The sequence below is a fragment of the Tetrao urogallus genome (assembly GCF_951394365.1).
Source record: "Tetrao urogallus genome assembly, chromosome: Z".
In the NCBI taxonomy this organism is placed as follows: Eukaryota; Metazoa; Chordata; class Aves; order Galliformes; family Phasianidae; genus Tetrao; species Tetrao urogallus.
In genome coordinates, this window is record NC_136816.1 from 56,148,468 (window position 1) to 56,162,712 (window position 14,245).

Sequence of the window (14,245 nt, forward strand, 5' to 3'; positions counted from 1 at the left end):
GGTCTTAGCCGCCGGCTGCAATGGAAATAACGCGTTGCTGGGAGAGTTCTCCCTGTCACAGCGAAGGGGGTTGCGGTGAAGACTGACAAGTACGGCTATGAAAAATAAAACTTTCTGTAATAAGCAAAAGTAGCCCAAGTGTCTGTTGTCTTAATTTAGTCATCCTTCTGTCTTTTCAGATCTGGTAAAACAAAACAAATTCACTTAGGAAATCCGAGAGAAAAGCCCATCGATATTTCATCCTGCCACTCAGCAGGAAGAGTTGCTTCCCATATATGAGGCATTCATACTCACATCCTATGATATTAATAGCCACACAGTATGCTGTTGAAGCTTTTTTCTTTGCTGGGCTGGAAAGTACATAAAAGAGTAATAGCATCTTTCCTCTTGATATGATGCCATAAGCAACAAGGATGCTTCTTGTTGGGCTCACTCTGCTCTGACATAGTAACAGTTTACATGTATTATTTGAACCCAAAGTTCCCTCCTTCCTCCAGTAGTGATTCCTTCATACCTCAAACTTTCTGAAAGCAACTAGGAAGATGTGTAAAGTCTAGGGGGAAAAAATAATGTCTTATCTGTGTTTAAATCTGTAGTTAGTTTTTCTTTCGAAGGATGTTCTTTTTTTGGAAAGAGTTTACTGAGCTGCATATTCATTTCCTCTTCTTCTGCCTCCCAGTTGTTGACGATCTGTGTTACGGAGTTACACAGAAGGAAAGCAATGGCTGTGGAATAGCAGCCTTTACATGGTTAACCTCTTGCACTTAATCAAAGTCAGTTCAGTGAGCTACTTGGAAAAACATCCTTGATGACCAGTCAGCATAATTTGTTCTTAATGTTTCAAAGCATTGGACAACTTGCAGTCATTCCCTTTCCTTGCTGTAGTACATACAAGGCTTGAGCATTCCACTAGTTGCACTAATTTGAAAGAAGGATTGCATGCACTTGTCTTTGTATGAAGAAAACAATGGTCTGTATGTAGAAAATGGATTGTGGACAGCCCAGTGCTGGTCAACATGAGTCACCATGGTGGCTAAAACTTATCTGGAAAATTGAGAACAAGAAAAACCAAGGCAGCATTTAAGCTGAACAAGTCTCTATATTCATGCAGGTCATAAAGTATCTCTAAGCACCATAAGGATAGGAGGTCAGAAATGAAAAGGGGGAAATGAGGAAACACTGAGTAACCTGGGTCTCTTCAGCCTGGGGAAAATAAGACTGAGCTGAAATGTAATTAATGTTAATAAATATCTAATTGGAGGTGAGAGGCAAATGGATGAGGCCAGCCCCTTCTCAGTGCTGCATAGCAACAGAGGAGTAATGGCCTAAAATTTGAACACTTGGAGTTCTGTGCAAACATGCAGAAGAAATGCTTTGTGGTAGGGGTGACAAAGCACTGGAACAGGTTGCCCAAAGAGGTTGTGGAGTCTCCTTCTATGGAGATATTCAAGACCCAACTGAGTGCCTACCTGTGTGACCTACTTTATCAGGGTGTACCTGCTTTATCAGGGGGCTTAGGCTTGATGATGTCTTGAAGTCCCTTCCAGCTCCTGCAATTCTGTGATTTTGTGTGATTCTTTGAAACTTGGCAAAGGAGGCTAGAAGGTTCTTACAGCCAGAACTCCTTGAATAAGCACAAGGAAAATTACTAAGAATTAATTTGAAGTGTTGATCAAGAGATGACAGCATTAATATAATCAAACACAAGGAAGACTGAGAAGTATACTGAAACAGTTTAACAATGCTAAAACAATGTTTTTTTTTAACTGGCTTGCATAAGGACTTCTTTTTAATAAAGCAGTTCAAAGACAGTTTGTAAGAAAGCTGTAGATTATACGGATTCCAAATGTATTTCAATATTTATCATACAAAACACTGCTGTACATAAAAAAAAACAACTTGGAAAACACTGCTGTACATAAAAACAGTGACTATTGCTACGCTTGGCAGTGCCATAGCTCTGAAAATTCAAACACAGGAAAAGCAGGAAACTATGATGAATGTTGATGAAGACTGGTCAATGAAGAAAATAGCATACCTGATCTATATCTTTGGCTTGAAATGTTTTCTTAAATTGTTTAAATCATTGTGTTCAGAAACTTATTTTCAGAAGTTAAAAATAGAAATCTTGCCTTTCACTAGTCTTTTACATGAAATTGGATACTTTAGGATAAATATTACCAGCTCATTTAGGAGTCATTCTTTTAACGTGTAAATAAACCAACAGCACTGAAAGAGACCTTTCAAGGGACAGCTTTTTATTGTAACTCCATGATGATTCTAAAAATGGAGTCAGATTCTAGAATACAAAAACATTTAGGAAAAAGGTACTTAAAGTACTAGGCATGCTCCACCAGTATTGTAAAATAATGTAAAGAAACAAATATCTTAATTTGGGCTAAATCCTCTTGACATTCATTTCTGTGTCCTCTGCCTTTCTGTGGCTTGATACTTGATGTATGAAGTCATTCTGAGATGTACTGAAGGGAATGGTATTGTGTTTGCCAGAGTCCCAGAGCTCTTTGAATTATGCTGCTCTGCATTTCCTCAAGGAACAAGCACATTCACTTCACATTTATTGAGAATAGACCCTGGGAAAAAATTATTTCTTCCTTATAAGGAGCATTGTGTTGGAATATCTGCTGGGACAGTTTAGTTTACTACTAACTTCCTAGGAATAAAAGTATCACTGTTACAAGTAAAATGATAACATGCAAGTGACTTCTTAAAATGAAACATGTTGAACTGATTTACAAGGTTCAAAGTCTGTGAATAGAGAAATGAGTGTCTCATCTTTCTTCAGAGTTATAACTTGCTTACGTCCACTCACAAGAAGTCAAAAGCAGAAAATCCTGTCTTTGAGAGGAAGCTAGATTTAATATCACTCTGGGTCTGTTGTTTCAGAATTTGTGAACGCTCTAAGTAAAAGCAATGTTACTCCTCATGCTTTTGAAAATGGTATTTCTAAAGGACTGTGCTTTTCTAGCTGTAAGTAAAAGCAAATGTATTTGAAAAAACATGTTTCAATCTTTAAAATAACTTTCTTGTAGGTATTCTTTCTCCTTGTTGCAAATACATACTCTTAAATCTGGTAAAGTATCTCTGTAAAGATTAAAATAATAATAGTAGTAGTATAATAAGAAAACACATTCCTCAAAGCTTTAAAGTCTCCTGGTCAGACATCCTCCACCAAAAACATGATAGGCCAGTTTCGAAGTTAATCAATTGCAGAATGCCACCAGTCAGTCTGCCAACATCTGTAGGAACACTTCTGCACATACAGTGTATGGACACTGAAGTACTACTTTGGCATTCTTTGCAGTGCTTCTTGTGGATAAGATACTGCACAAACAAACTTTTTATTTTTTTTACCCAGCTCCCTCTCTTTAAACTTTACTTGAGACTTGTGTGCATTAGAGAAAATAGCTACTGTGCTGTGGCAGGAAATTTATTAATTATTGGGTAGAGATTCTTCCTGAAGAAAGGCATGCAAGCCTCAATCCACTAATATCTGAAACAAAAGGCTTTGCTTACCCAGATGTTCACCCGTGGCAAAGGAAGAGAAACAACACATATAAAGAGTCTCATATGTGCACTTTTCAAGCTGCTGAATGCTGTAGGATGGCTGGATGGCTCTAGAGTAGGAGGGAAGAAAAAAAAAAAAGAAGTCTCTGTCTCCCATCTCAAGAATTCTGAGTCCAGGTTCATTTGTGATGCTGACAGAGCTGAATGCAGAGGTACTTAGCTTAAACGTGCCAAAAACTGGAAGTGGAATGTACTTAGAGGAGCTGCAGTTCTTGCCTATGTGCAGATGTGGTCCTTGTTCCCAGCACCTGGCTCTGTTGCCCCCTGCTTGTCTCTACCAACACAGCCAAGAAGTGCGGGAAGAAGAAGGTGTAGTTATCTGTCCAACTGTTGCTTCTGATATTTGCCAGTTGCCTGTAAGCTTCCATGCCTTTATGAATTGTTACTGTGCACCTGCATAAAGCGTGGAGGCAGGGACGTGGAGGCAGTCAGAGATAACTAAGCAACACTTAACCGGTTCCTGTTTAAACAACTGGCATTCTTTTAAAAAGCTTGGTTACGATGTCTGCGTCCTCTGACTTTGTCACCAGTGATTACGTTTAGCAAACTGGGGAAACTTTTTGCTAACAGTCCATTTAAACTTTGTTTACTGACTGTTAACTTCTGAATGTACTAATATTCAAAAAACACCACAGACCTTCCTCTAGGACTGAAACTTCCTGTTGGGATTTACAGACTTCTTTTCTTGTATTAGAGGCAAACTTTTAAGAGAGCGCTATGAATATGAGGATACTATGTAACTTAGATACTCTCTGAAATCAGAGACTGAGACTTCTAATATGGCAGAAAAATTATGCTGTCCCACCATTATAAAAACTCAGTATGAGAGTGTAACATTTTTTGGAATTGCTTTCTTCATTTGTTTGTTTTTCAGACATTATATTCCACATATATCTATTGATTTGGTATCATCTCCACCCCTAAGCAAAGTGCCATCTAAAGGTGATGGTATTTCAGAAGGTTCAGTTGATCTAAGAAAAACTTTACATTTGAGCTGGGGCTTTAAAAAGCATTTGAAGTTTTGTAGCCCAAGTTCTTATTAGCCTGATGTGTGCTTGTTTTATTGCATTTTCCCTGCAAAGCCAAGTTACTGAGCTGTGGAATGTTCCATCCATTTAAAGCAATCAATTTTCTGAGTTAGACACAGCTTACCAGTGTGTATTTAGAGTGATTCTGATATGATTTCACATTTCCTTTATACCAACTATATGCATTTTCTAGCATATTTGCCTATTTCTACACCTCTTCTCTTCTTCATAGCTACCCAATGACTGTACTTTGGTATTGACAGTTCTCATATGTAATAGTTCTCTTTTCTGATAAACACCCCATGAACATTCAATCCACTTACCTTCCTTATTCTTGGGCTTCTTGCTCAGCAATCTTGGAAACTGTACCAGAGCTAATATCTCAAACTAAGTTTTATAGCCAAATTCAGAAGATAGAGATGAAGATGAGCTGCAAGATATGTCTCTGCTACATTTTTCCACTTGTAATAACAGTGACACAATGTACCTATTTATTTCCAGATAGTTAGTACTTTGATCTTCTTCCATATGGATTGTTAGGAGTGGCAAGAATTTGCCAGTTCTAAGTACTGCAAAGGAAGGAACCCCTTGATGCTTCACATGTGTCATTCTGCTTTTCTTCAGGAAGTCAGGCTGAACTCACAGAATAATTCTCTTATTGCTAGACACTGTCCTCTACTGGGCTGTATACGGAGTCCTTCAGAAGGGATAGATATGACATGGTAAGTAGTGTGATTCAGATCCTATAGGAGACACTGTGTCAGACTGACTGCAGCCTTAGGCAGATTCTCCACCAGTCATCCTGTGGATGTTGTGATCCTTGAACAGAGTGATAAAAATCTGCAGTCCATGTAAAATACATTTTTTTGTTTTTCAGGAAAAAAATAATCTGGGTGAGAATGGGAGACACTGAATTTATCCATTGTAGTGAAGTTCTGATTCTATTTTGCATGATTCTGTGAAGAGCAAGGAGTTGGACTGTAGGAACGTATTGGGTCCCTTCCAACTCTGGATATTCTATGATTCCCCATACCTGCTTCCCCAAACTGAGAAGAAAGAAGACCCACTCCATAGCCTGTGTCAGAACTGCTTCCCAGTTAGTAATTTTTATATGTGCTTTGTCAGAGCTTTGTTTACAGACAGCACAAAAATCAGCTTCTATTTCTGTGGTCCCATGGTTCTGAGCAGCAGAAAAGATTGACAGATTCTGTTTAGTTTTCATTGAGCTTGGGATCACAGCACAGGAAAAGTTCTCCATGCTCACGCTTGGATAACCAGTCCTGAGCTGGTTTGCAGTCTACTCTGGAGCTTTCAATTTATCTCTATAAGCACAAAGAATTAGATTTTCATTGCTTTTGTTTTTGTTTTTAAACAGAAGTTTACTGTCTGCAGTTGAAGGGCTAGAGATGTTTCCTTTTTAAAGAAAATCTGAACATGTTTAAGGAGTGGAAGAAGTGAGGAAGAAAAGGGCAGAACGAGTGCGAGTAAGAGCTGAAGGGTGATCTAGTTTATATAAAACCCAGTCTGTTGCCAGCTCCACCCTCTAAATGGCATTTACTGCCAGGGAAGTTGAATCCTCCCTAAACTGACTCTAACATCAGGAAAATCCTCCTAAAATAGCTCTGGGCCTTACAAAAGTTGCAGTTTCCTCTCACAGTAATTGATGCTGTGGTGACAAATTCCATCTGGTACTCATGTGTTGCAGTCACCACATCTGTTAAGGGGAAGAAGGCAACTTTTTCCCTTTGCTCAGTCTCCTCCTTGTCTGCAAAGATGGTCCAAGGAGTGAAAAATTGTTTGCTAAGTCTGGGCATTTGTTGAAAGGGATAGTGTGATGGTGTCCTCTATAGTAGCAACTTGGAAGTGAATCTGCAACCTATGTTGACTCAGGTTTTTAAGAAGTGTAAATGAAAAATCACTTTAAGAGTAACTGGGGGTTTGTCTCAGTTACATTACTGCCATTGAATGTGAGTTTATTTCATCCTGTTTACTAAATGGGAAGTATAACCATGGCAACATTCATGACATGCTCAGCATGAATCTTCCAACACAGGAGTGAAATTAGAAGACAACCACTTGAAAGTGAATGAGAACTCAAAAAGCAAGTTTCAGATGACTGTCCAGATGATAATACACTTCAGCATCTGCACAGTGAGTATTATGCTACATTTTCTAGTTTGCTTTAAGCTTGTCACAGCAAGAGTATTCGTGGTGTCACCTGTGTACATCTTAACTCAGTGAATGAAAGCTTGGTGGTGTAAATACTAATAGTCATTAGTAATTCTGATGAGCTTCATGACCTTAATTTTGTGTGAAGTATACTTAGGAGCACAAATACTCTCAGCCTTTTATGCTCAAATGCGGCACAAAGGTATTTGAAATCAGTTTACTTCAGGGGTGAAAAAAAAACACAGAATGATAATTCCAAGACAAGGTTAAAGTTCTGCTTTCCACTTATAAAGAAAAAGCCTGAGGTGAATGGAAATGTGGAGGGGAATATAAAAGGAACTTTCTAGATCAGTGTTAGTGCTCTGCAGTCCCAGGTATAAACTGCTGATAAATATAGTCTTGTAACTAATTCCTGTAGCTGTTTCCTGTCATAATGCTTATGCGGATGTCTTTTAAATGGAAAATTGTTGGACTAAGTAATGAATTGCTTCTTCATATCTCCCCACAGATCACTTGTTTTGTAAGGAACAGTCAGTCAACTACACATTTCTGTATGAGAGTGATACAAACTATCACCATAGCCCCACACAAAATTATTTCCCTGCTATTGCCCGTACTTTTATCTCAGGCTAGCTTCACCATTTTTGTTTAAGTTAGTTCCCCTTTTTTTGTACATCTACCACATAGCAGGAAAGTCATGTTTCTGTAAATAAGCCTAGCAAGTAATTCAGGAGATGTGTAGGAGAATGCAGAACTGCTTGAGCTGATTTTTGAAAGTTGGCTAGATTTTAATCTGACTCTGCCCTTTCAACAGATGCTCAGAACAGTGATTGCTTTTTATTGCCTCAGCACACCATCTTGGGATAACACATCAGCCAGTCTGATGGAATATTTTATATAGAGTTACTTCTTTCCATGAGTCAGTGCTGTAAAAGGCAATTACGTCTGCGAAGAACACTGCATCATTCAAGTCCCTTGCTGCCCTCATGACTAGAAGCAGTACATTTAGGGTGGGTTTTGTTAGTCCTAAGAATTATACTGATCTACAGAAATGACTGAACTGTTTCTATAAAATATGAGAGACCAAATAATAATTGAATATTTTTCACATATGGGTAAAAACTGATACTTTATCACTTTGGAAGTTACGAAAAAGTACATCTTATTCTAGTTGTTTGGGAACATATTAGCCATCAGGGCCAGCTCTGAAGTATCACATTCAGCTAACTCGAATTCATTATCTGTATTAAAACTGATTGAGCGGCTATCTGGATTGTTGTTTGTTTTTAATATAATTGAAACTGGAGAAGAGAGTCTAGAGGGCTTGACAAAGTGAAGGGTATTGGTAGTAAATGGGTAAAATAGGACAATCCATATCAGTCATCAGCCTAGCATATATTTAATCAAAAAATACTTAACTGATATCAGTCTGATAAATAAACTATTAAAAGAAATTAGTAGAACTAATGGGTAATATATATACTGTGAGTATATTCAAAAACAGATCTGACCATACCTTTATTATAAAACACACTTAATAAAACATGTAGCATTTACAAAACAGTACTGCTTATGTAGTTTTTAGATTTCTTCTAGACATTGTAACTCACTATTTCATGACACCTTTTATATGCCCAGTTCATTTATTCATTATGATCTATTTAGTAATGGAATATTGGTAAATTAACATTGAAAATAAGTAGTGAATGCGGGATTGTGAGTGAGCACATTAGAGTTATTCTAGAAATTGGTTTTGGCCTTGTATTATTTATATTTGTGTTTGTTTTAAATAACATCGAAGTCTGTTCAGAATTAATGACCATAGCTTGTAGATAATCCATAAAGTTTGCAGATGTAATATACAACAAAAATAAGTCTATTATGTGGTCCAGATGACCTTTCTTAATAAGTTGGGTGTGAGCAGACAAGTGTTCTGTGGGTAACTATTAAGTAATGCATTTGTGAGCAGTGAAAGCACACTGTTCTTTTTATCTATCTGTTTAGACTACTCATGGATCTCAAGAAGGAACAGAGCAGAACTCAGATTTGGGACTGTTGAAGGCTAGTTGAGCAAGGGGTTTTCAAAACACAATTTGCTAGAAAACACAGCATTTTGCTTTAGGGAAGGGTAAGGTTCCATATTCTTTGAGCCTCATGACAATGATCATCTCTAAAACATGGTTGTGTTGGACACCTGAACAACTTTATTATGGCATCTCAGAGGGATGCTCCAATGTTCCCTTATTATAGACTAACTATTGACTTTTGAGCCACTCTTTTAAAACACATTTTTATGCTATATATGTTTCTATTTCTCTGTTTTGCATAGCTTTTCATGTGTCTGTGTTTGCTGTCTTTCAAGACTGCATTGTCATCTAAACACCATTAAGATTCCAGACCGTGTTTTTGCCCTGTGTAGACAATACTTATATCAGAAGATCTTCTACCTCTCTAACTGGACCAGTTTGTGCAAAAGAGCTTTAAGAACAATTCTCTCTCTCTCTCTCTCTCTCTCTCACACACACACACACAAAAGCAAAAAAAAAAAAAGAATATGCGTTATTCTTTCTGTACACTCCTTCTTTTTCTCTCTCAGAGTCACTCTTGCCAGTGCAAAAGCCCAACAGAATTGCCTCAGATGATTTCTCAACAAGTCTATTGGTACAGATTTATCAAGGGAAAAAAAATCATGTCTGCAGATAATTCCCATGGTCTTGTTATCATTATGGCAAAGTTAGCGATGCCATTGCCTTCTTCATTTTCAGAAAAAATGTGTTTTGCTAGATCTCAGTAGAACTGAAAATGCTGGTTGGAACTTTTCCTCTGTTAATATGTTATTATTTGGGGATTTGGAGGGGAAATGAAAAAGTGCAGAAGGATTTATCAAGGAAGGTAACAATGAATTAATTCCTTAATTTAGTTCTTTTGTGGAAAAAAAGCTCATGTAGTTCTTGGCTACAGAGAAAATCTTCATGGAGTACAATAGCAATACTAGTCCTGCGTATAACACTGAAATAATTTTTGTTCAAGTTTGCTTTGTCCAGTTCAGGAATCAACAAGACTGCTGGTAGTCAGAAAATGCTGAGAGAAGAACTAGAAAAATCATTCATTTATAAGGCATAGGATGAGTGATGCAAGGAGGTGTTTCTGTTTAGTTTGTCAAACAGAAAATTGTGTTGAATGAAGTCCAAACATACCTGCAGTGAAATAGGAACTTAATACCTGTCTTTCGAGACTAGTAGACAAAGACAACATGATCCAGTTGTTGGTGTTGAGACTGAACAAAGTCAGAATAGAACTGAGTGGTACAATATTCCATAAATAATGGGTAGATAACTTCTGGGACAGTTTGATGGGAATTATAATGGGTTTTCCATCTCTACTTGTTTAAGCTTCAAGAGATGTTTTTCTTAAAAGACATGCTCTAACTGAGCTGAAAACTAGTTCAGGGAATCTCAGGAACCTCTACAACTAAACAGATCAGCCTCAGGTTTTAGCTTTACCTCTGGTGGGGACCAAGGTGGTTTTGGTTCTTTCTTCAGCTCTATTGTGGCTTTATCTCATGCTTCCATTTTTTGCCTATTAATGCTAACAGTTGTATTGTAGCATCAATGCACTGCAGCAGTTTTAAGTAGAAGTGTAATGGCCTAAATGATACAGCCTGGCAAGGAATGCGATCTGCTGAAAACCTGTCCTAAACAGAACAACCAGCCACACATGGAATTTTAATACTCCCTTTTCTTGCTTATTCCTACTTCTGAGCAATAATCTTGTGAACTAACAGTTAATCTATGTTACTGTTTAAGCTTGCAGCCATATACATAAAGTGGAATGCTGTTTTGGATGAATAGTCCTAGTACCAACCGTTGTATTCCTGCATGATTTTGAATGCACTAAGGATGTGTTCATATGGACGCTTGTTCTTTTGCTTCTCCAAAACTCACAGCTTGTGTTCAGGCTCATGTAAAGTGACATATAGTCCCAAAGAAAGATAAAGCAAAGTAATCAGCATCATTAGTCTATCAGTATTTACAGCAAACCAATTCCCTCTTTGCACAGAGAAAACTTAAACTATGTCTTTGCCTGGTTGAAAACTTCCTTTCTACAAGTAGGAAAAAAATTTTTTTTTAAGATCCCTGACAATAGTTTTCTATTCAGATTTCTTGCAGCTTGAGGCAAAACCACATTGGCAGGAAGACGACGTCCTATCTCTGATGGCTATGAAGCCTCTCTGAACCTGACCTGAATATGATCTTATGCAAAAGGGACGTCTGTGTGGTGACAAGAACTTGAAAACAAAAAATAATTATGTAAGATATTTAAAATAAGTTGGGAAGCAGGTTTGAATGAGATCAGCATTCAGAGTCGTTCCTTAACAAGATCTGGATGCTTGTATCCCTGATGCCATGCTTTTTCCTTTACATTGATACAAATTTTTTTTTGAACTTCCTTCATGATGAAACCTTATGCCTGGCAGCAATCCTTACCAGCCTTTTGGTGCAAAGTTGGCCTTGGTATCCTGTGCAAGTCTCCCAAACTCTTGAAATACTTTGATACTGATGAGAAAGGGGTGTGTTTAAAAATAAAAATAACAATAATAATTACAAAATAAAAAAAAGAAAATCACAGAGAAGTCCCTGTGTTTTTCTATGCCACATTGCAGAAATTAATAAACTAAATTATTTTGAAAGTCAGTGGGAAGAAATATATCCTTAATGTCATGAAGAGAGTAGCTCACGCTGGTTGCCTCATCACTGCAGCACTGACCATCAGGCAGCTTCACTAATTGCTGACCTGGCTATCTGTAGCTCTAGGGCTGAGCCTCTGTTCAGGTGAAATAAGAGGTTTTTAACTAATCTTCCAAGTAGTTTTATTTTACTACTGAGGAGATTCTTTATATACTTTTTGGAGTAGTTTTTCACATTTACATTCTCATCAGACTGGAGGTTACATCTCCAACGATAGTCGAGATTCTCATCTGGTCTAAATTATCATAGTTCTCATCAACTTCAATGGACTTGATAATTTATAACATCTGAGGTTCTGCATCTGAAAACCCTATAAATGAAAAGCAGATGCTATTTTAACTATTCTGAAAAATGCTAAGTGCCTAGTTTGTGTCTGAGTCTATTTATCTTAATACCTGTTACTCACTGCCAGCAGTCCACTGCTAACTAGAGAATTAAAATCCTATGTCCTGTGTCTGAGTAACTGGGATTGTGTCTTCTGCTTTCTCATGCATGTTGAACAGAGACCATTAAAGTCCGTGACAGCAACTTTGCTTGGAGACCTGAAAGCCAACATTCCCTTGGAAAAGCCCTTGAATTTGTTTATGCTAGAAGCTAGTCAATATTTTTACACAGACCATGAATACGGATCTGTATACATATAATACATATAATTATATATTAAATTTTAAATAATCTGCCTATCTTTTTCACTTTAAAGTGTTTTTGTTCTTATTTCTATCTTCATTTTCAAGCCACAGAAACATTAGTTGATGTTTATTATCTATTTGAACTTGTATAAGTAATTTGAGATTTCATGAACATCAACTATCTGTGTCAAGAATATGATAAAATTTATTAAATGTTTCATAGAAAGCATAGTCTCTGATACTGTAATCACAGCAATATCTCTGATATTGTAATCACAGCATATCTGAAAAAAGTGTTTATTCTTTATTTACATGTTTATATTAGTAGAGTGTGTTAGGCAGTTTTGTTTATAAGAGGTGCATGAAACTTCTTCATTACATTAACATTTGCACACAATTGCAAATGTTACAACTTTTTCTATTAATAACAAGAGGATATAGATATAAACAACACATTTTTATAAATTACACTCAGGCCTGGCTCAAGAATATTTCATGACTGCTACCCACTGGGGACCAGTTTATAGAAAGATAGAAGTTTCTGACTATTCTCGAAAGAATAGCCTCAATAGAGCAGTGAACAAAAGAATAAAATTTCTTTCCAGCTTGTTCCTCAGAAGCCACTGGTCTTACTGTCTTTATATCTTACAAAGTCTTACAAAGTCTTTATGTCCACATAGATGTAAAATAAACTTTTTCTGATATTCTTGAGTAAAAGCACTGACAAAAATTGAGGAATTGACAGAATACTGGATTTTAGAAGATCGTAATTTCTATTCTTTTTGTGCTAGAGAAAGTTATCTTCTACCTTTGTGGAGCTGGATGTTTTATGTTTCCACTGGACTCGTCTTTTCTTGGTGGCAACATTCCCCAGACTTCTCTTGTGCTTCCTTTTCTTGGCCTTCCTTCCTGGTTTTTTCCTTCTCTGCTGTTTGACTGCTGTCTTCATTTGGGTGAGCCCATCTTGCTACAGAGGGTCAGTATCCTCTGCCCATCTCAAACTATGGCTGATTTCAGGCTCTCACTTGTCTTTCTTGTCTTCTATATATACAAAGAAAATTGCACATATATAGGTACGCACCTAGAATGTGTATATATATATATATATATATATATGTATATATACGTAACTATTGATACTTACAGGAAATAATCAGAAGTACAGTCATTTTTACCTCTAGGGTATAAAGATAATTTGTGAGTATAATATTTTGCTTATGCAGCCTATATGTTTGAGTTTAGCTTTAGTCAGTTCTGAGAAATGACTATTTCTTCTGCATCTGCTTGAAAATACACTGCTTACAATGCTATTTTGGATAGGTAATGTATTATTTGTTGGACACAAATATGGCAAAAAGGAATTGTGATGCAGATCTCACCTTGGCAGCTGGGAGGAAAGTGCTTATGTTCCATGAGATGTCCAGAGGCAGAGAAGGTGGATAGTGTGAGCTCCTCCCATAAAGCTGATTTTGCAGCTTCTCCCTTCTTTTTTTTAACAGTGTATAAGCTGGGATGTAATCAGTTGCTTCTTGTTCAGCTGTTCCCATCAGCGGCCTTTTGAAAACTTCACCCAAAATATTTTACTAAGCTGAGCTAGTAGCATTTCCCCTTCAGCAGTGAGAAATTTTACTCTCTTCACATCGGTAGTGAAAATACAAAAAAAAAAAAGTGTGAAGCAGATCTTAAGACAACAGTAACCTACCAGTGACTGCCTTTGGTTAATTACAAGCCAGAGGGAGAAAACAGACCCATGGCCCATCTTTTTGTCGTCTTTCCCACTTTAAGAGCTTTTTCATGTCATCTGATTAACTAGATTCTGGTATTCTGATACTTGCCACACATCCTGATTTGCCTGCTCTCCCTTCTGAAACTCCAGAGCTTTATTCCTATCCTCTTCTACTCTTGTCCAATTTTATGTCAGTGGTGGTTTATGCTGCATTAAAAACAAACAGAGCCAACAGAAAAAAAAGAAACAGAGGAATAATCAAAACCACAGCCTTTGCTGGCTTTGCGATCCTCTTTTTTGCTGCTCTAGCATAGTTCATTTAATCTTGAGCTTTCCTACAGTGCTTATCTGTACAATGTC